The following is a 6,393-nucleotide window of genomic DNA, read 5'->3' on the forward strand; positions in this document are numbered from 1 at the left end:
TGGAACTTACCGTGTAGTCCAGGCTGACCACAAACCCAAGTCAATCTTTCTGCCTTGGCCACTTAAGTGCTAATTGTAGGCTTGGCTCATTTTTTTTTCCAGTGGGAAATTCCCATGGGATTCAAAACACATGTGAACTAGAGGAAAAATACTGAGTTCAGAATGTGGACGGGAGGACTTTCCAAGTAGAAACACATTGAAGGCAACCTTAAGGGAAAGATGTGGTAGATATGATCGCCTAGCCCATTTATGTTGATGGAGTGGCGGGGCTGCGTCCAGCCACCCGGCTAGTTTTACCCAAAACAATTACACAGAAACTGTATTCTTTTAAACACTGCCTGGCCCATTAGTTATAACCTCTTATTGGCTAGCTCTTACATATTGATCTAATCCATTTCTAATATCCGTATTGCCACTTGAGCGTGGCTTACCAGGACGAGTCTAACAGGCATCCATCTCAGACAGGAGAGTCATGGCGACTGCCTGACTCCGCTTCTTTCCTCCCAGCATTCTGTTCTGTCTACTCCGCCTATCTAAGCTGCTGTCCTATCAAAAGGGCCAAGGAAGTTTCTTTATTAACCAATAGATATATGACCCTCCTCCATCACGTTTAACTAATTGCCGTTCAGGAAATGTACACTTCAGTGCACTGCATGCGTGCTGGTGGGTCCAAGGCTTATGTCAGTGTGAGGCAATAGCTGCCTTAATGATGAGTGTGTAAGTGTGGCCTGTGATATTCACACAATCAAGACAAAGTTGCCTGATAGTGCATTCTTAGTATGTATGCCTGCTAAGTGACTCATGGCTGGATGACTCAAGTTAAGCAGCAGTTAGGAAACCATCAATTTGTACAAGCAGATGCTAGTATCAGCCTGGAAAGAGTTTACAAAAAGTAGGGAGGTGGACACTGATTCAACCGGAGACTGCATTAAGTCGTGGAGGGAAGTATATGTGGGATACTGTTCGGACGATGAGGTTATGCTTGCTGTTTGACTTCAGAAATGTTTCCAAAAATGGTAAATCCAAACATTGGGGGTTGAGATAGAGGTTCAGACGAAGGAAATGAACATAGAGGGATCACATTATCTACCTGAAATCACATGGCTGATTCTGGGACTGGAAATCGTTCTGTGGTGCCATGAACCTGCCTCACATCACAGGCGTGTACTGTTTGCAGTTATATCAGTTATATTATGCATCTGTTTTTGATAGTAATGGCAAATACCCCTTTCGAATTGCACTTCACCATTTTATCGTGGATGTAATTTATTTAGTATGCTCTTCGTTTTGCCAGGTTTTTTCTTACTGTTATAGTACTACATATTGCAGTGAACTTTTTAATTGTGTGCATGTCTTTGCATGCATGCAAAATGCTCTTGCCATGGTGGATGTCTAGACAGTTGCTGGTGGTATAACAGGCTCTACACATTGGACATTTTGGTCGATAATCTGAAGCTGTCCTTTATGGTTGTTCTTCAGCTTCCCATTGCCACCAGTGCAGAACCTACCCCCACCTCCAATATTAGCCACATTTGAATGGTTTCTAATCCATTTGCAGATGGATTTAGTGTTTCTTTGAAAATACTGAGTCTTCCTGTGTCAGGATGCTGCAGTGTGGCTGCTTGTGCATCAGAGAGGTCTTTGCATGCACAACATGCAAAGTTCAACATGAAGGCTGGTGCTCTGTGTTCTGAATGAGTTCAATATGAAGGCTGGTGCTCTGTGTTCTGAATGAGATCTTGTCAGTTTTTGTCTATAGAGTAGCTATCATCTTACTGAGTTCCTGATTGCTTTTTGTTTGTTACTTAGCTTTTCTCAGACATTCTATAATTATATAATATAGAATATGACAACACCCTAGAATATAGTATATAATAATCACTCACAAGTTGTCTTTGTGGGGCTTGGAGGGATGCCGCAGAGGTTCAGAGCACTCTCCTAGAGGACTCAGGTTCAGTTTCCAGCACCCACATGGCCACTCACAATCATCTGTAACTCCAGTTCCATGGTGTTTGATGCTCTCTCTTCTGACCTCTGTAGGCGTTGTGTGCATGTGGTGCACAGACATACATGCAGGGGAAAACACTTGTGCACATTTAATAAACACATAAGTAAACATAAAAATAAATCTTAAAATTATTTTTGTTTCCTCTTCCCCAACATTTATTTGTTAAATTTTTTTTGGTTTTTCTTGTGATTTATAGTATTTAATTTTCCCCAGACAAGGTTAAACCAGAGAAACAGCTGTAGTTTCCTTGACTGACTCTTGGCTTCAATAGGGAAGTGTCTAGACTTTATCTGTCATGGTTTGCGAGATCCCTAGCCCTTGTCACCTTATAAGGATTAAATGTTTCTGTCAAGGGCATTTGTTCTGTTCATTACTGGTTGGGTCTGGTTGGTCTTTCTATTTATAAACTGTGTAATATTTTAAAGAGAAATGCAGTTTCTTCGTGGAATGCCTAAGCAGAGTGCTCCAATTGTCGTGCCTGGGTTCTTTCATCTGGACTTTTGGTCCTTATTAAACTTGAACATGTAGATGTATTTTAGTTCATGCCTGTGGTGACTAGTAAGTTGCCTCATTAGCTGGCGACTGTGGGTTGGGAGCTTGTGTTGCACAATCGCACAAATGAAAGGGTATGTGATGTAAGTTAAGTCTGGGAATAGTTCTAGGATGACTGACAGAACCCTCGGGAGCAAAGGGGATAGGATGTTAAAATGAAGGTGTCAGGGTCTTTCTGGAGAGTCTTGCTCTGCCCTGGTAGGTGTTTGTCGTGGGTGGCTCCTACTCAGATGACCTTAAACTTGCTTATGGGATTCAGTTTGAAGTCATGTTTCTAATAGACTTTTTTTTTTTTTTTTTCCCCCCGAGACAGGGTTTCTCTGTGGCTTTGGAGCCTGTCCTGGAACTAGCTCTGTAGACCAGGCTGGTCTCGAACTCACATTTTGAGGGCCATTCTGAAGATCTTTGGGTTGTTTCCCTTCTCCCCCTCAGTGTTCTAGGTGACTGTGAGCTACATAGATTCTAGTTGGCTTACTGGTGCCCATGGGAAGCTTGGTTTGTAAATGGGAACTTGAACCCTTTCCAGATTTAAGAATGGGGTTTTTCTTATTGGTTGTTTGGAGGGGACAGGTTCTGGAGAGTATTTTGAGGTAGGCACTTTATGGGTTATTTTTATAGTTATGAGTTATAGATTCTCAGGGAAGTTTGGTAGGAGGCTATATTGGTAGAGAATTTATTAAAATTTCAAATTTGAAAACCTGTGTTAGATATGCCTTGCATCGTGATTATTTGAAGTCACAAAAGTTAAAGGTATTTGGTACTTTATAGAGAACAGTACAGGGAATCTGAAAGACATTTCATTACCATGTTGTGATTGTGTCTGTGTCTTTGCCAATGCCCCTCCCCCCACCCCCAACATGGCTCTAGTACATGGAGGGTAGGAAAGAGTCTCAGCCCAGCATGTAAAAATGTAATGTGTCTTTATGGCAGTTTGCCTCCGGCTGGAAAATCACTACATAATGCTCCAGGTGCTTAAGGTGCCTTCAGAGCCCTGTGGGCGCCAGGTCCTGTGGATGGGTGGGGTCAGGATGTTGCTCCAGATGTGCTGAATGGCACTGACAGTTTGGTTGAAGTTTGGAAGTCAGAGAGTTCCTACCCATTTCTCTGGCCTGGCGTCTCCTTGCAGTGCGCATTGGTTAGGGCTCAGGGGAGAGCTGTGGCAGGGAGATGGGATGGAGCTGTTGAGGGACATCTGATATCTACTGGAGTCACCACTAAGGGTCATTTTGTCCTCACCAGTCCTCAAGTCAGGCTGACTCTGGTACAAAGAGTGACCATTGTGGCTTATGACAAAGTACATTTTTTAAAAAATAAAACATTAAAGGAATATTTTTGCTGAAGTGTCTTCTGTAGACAAAGTAGATAAAAAAAAACATAAAAATAGTACTTTTTAAAAAATAAAACTTTTTTTTTCCTGAAGAGTGCTGCAGAAGCTGAGGATGACCTTGCACTCCCCAGTGCCAGTGTGTGCTACCACAGCTACCTGTCACAATTTTAAGTAAAGATACATTTCAAAATCTAGAAAAATGCTAGTAAAATAGTACAGGAAACTTACAAGTACAACATTGTATCATCTTAGGGCTTGTTATCTCCACTGTATTGTTGCTCCGACTGTCCTGAAGGGGGCAAGGACATCAACACAGAGAGGTGAAGCAGTTTTCTCAGATTTGACAAATAGCGGAGGTAGGATTAGAATCCAGGCCACCCAGTGCCAAAGGGTGTTGTGGGAATTCCTTCAGCCACTAGCTTTTCAGACTGGCCCATTTCGGGCGTGGTCTGGGGTACTATAAGTGCAGATGAAAAGCGTGCACAACCTCTTTTTTTTCTGCTGGATTCGGTTTCCAGTTCCCAGTGCACATACAGGACTGTGGGTCGCTACCCTTGCTGTGAGTTTATCCCCCAGTAAATAAAACTTTGTTATATTCCATTCCAGGCTATTGTGGACCTCTTGGATATGCCTACAAAAGAGCATGGTCTTTTAAAAATCTTTTTGTTTTTGATATGGTGTCTCACTATGTAGCTCTGCTCATCCTGGAACTCTTTCTCTGTAGACCAGACTGGCCTAGGACTCCCAGAGATCCACCTGCCTCTGCCTCCCAAGTGCTGGGATTAAAGGCATGCGTTGTTATGAAAGGCCATAGTTTTAAATAAAAACAACAAAGGTGCTTGATTAAAAAAATAGCAAACATGAATAATACTTAGCATCTAATAGTAATAAATGCTTACATTTTGCCAATTTTAAAACACATTATATGGAGTAGATCTTTTCTGAACAGTAGTTCATATTAGCATCTGATTCTTTTTCTTTCTTTTTTTTTTTTTTGGTTTCATCACTTTCTCTTCCCATGACCTTCAGCATCTCCCTGCTAAATACATAGCTCAGCATCTGGCAAGAATGCAGCCAATAGGTACTTAGGAAACTCTGCTGCTTGCCCAGGTCCTGTCCCAGAGCAGGGTTAGGGCCAGGAACTTATAAACTAACAGTGGGAAGGAATGGATTTACTCAGGTGACTTAAGTGCAAGGGCATAGTTTTGGGGAGTAGGTGGCAAATGAATGACACAGCTCGTTAAAAATGATATAATCAGGCTTCAAGGTTTAGTGATTTCTGGCCTGCTTATATGTTCTGTAAGCTTCCTTAGCCTTGGGCCAGTAACTTAGTTTGTTGGAGCACGTCTCCAGAATGGTGGTCCTGTCAGGGATGGACTGACTGTCTTTGTCTCTGAGTCTGTCACTATGAAGTTGGCCTTGATCTGGCTGTTTTCCTGCTTCAGCCTCCCTAGTGCTGGGATTATAGGCTCTGACACCATACTGCGCTGGTCTTGGATTCTCAAATCAATCTGTGTCGGCTTCATTCTCCAAATCCCCCAGGCCCTGGGTTGGCCTAGACCTTCCTCTCCTGTGGGCCTGTGATCCCTGGTGTGGGAGACAGCAGACCCAGTTGGTTATTAGTGTCTGTTCCAGCTCTAAAGTGTGTAGACCTACTGGGGATTCAGACTGGCCTTGTCTTGTAGGGCCGAGGCGTCTCAGCCTGGCCTGGCCCTCTGGGTGCTGTGAAGAACTCACATCCTGAGGACAGTGGACAGTAGGTGTGATACACGCGCAGCCAGCTTGCCTGTTTCACTCACTGTGCTTTCAGAATGCCAAAGTCAGCTTATGGGGAAGTGTATTTTTAAAAAGTCATAAAATTATAAGATTAGAACTATCAAATGGAAGCATTTAATATCAAACATCTTGAAGTAATTTGTAAATGAGAACAAATCCCTTATTCTTTTCTAGTCCTGGGAACTGTTTTAGCCCTGGAAGCAAAGGCTGCTTGCCCTGAGTCCTGTGAACAGTCCTGCAGAGAGAGGGGCGCTGGTCCGTAGCTCCCGGGACTGCTTCTCGTTTATCCTTCCAGCAGATGGTTGGAGTGATGCTTCACCCTCCCTTACTTTCTATTTAGGAGATTATCGAATGCTTTTGGAACTGAAAGTAGTATTTTGGCATTTGTTTTCATAGAGACTTTTGGAATCTACCAGAGTCTCTTGACAGAAAGTGGGCTTCTTTTGAAGTGAGATGGTAGAGAGATGCTCCTGTCGGATGATCCCCAGGAGATGGCAGGAGCTGCGTCTAGACACGTGCCACGGCATTTCAAGAAAATTATATAACCAGTCTCTAATGCTCCAAAAGTTCAGGAAGTTAGGAAGTAAGGACGTTCGACAGAGCCTGCGCTGGAGTTAACTGCATAGTTAGACTTGGGTGCTGGAGTTAACTGCATAGTTAGACTTGGGTGCTGGAGTTAACTGCATAGTTAGACTTGGGTGCTGAAGTTAACTGCATAGTTAGACTTGGG

General features: G+C 43.1%; 1 protein-coding gene across 2 annotated transcripts in view; it reads left to right on the forward strand.

The window, feature by feature from the left end:
• Positions 1-6,393, forward strand: part of Actr3b (ARP3 actin related protein 3 homolog B) — a 96,214-nt gene that overhangs the window by 35,479 nt on the left and 54,342 nt on the right. The window lies entirely within an intron of this gene.

Source organism: Microtus ochrogaster, unplaced genomic scaffold (assembly GCF_000317375.1).
Source record: "Microtus ochrogaster isolate Prairie Vole_2 unplaced genomic scaffold, MicOch1.0 UNK18, whole genome shotgun sequence".
Taxonomy (NCBI): Eukaryota; Metazoa; Chordata; class Mammalia; order Rodentia; family Cricetidae; genus Microtus; species Microtus ochrogaster.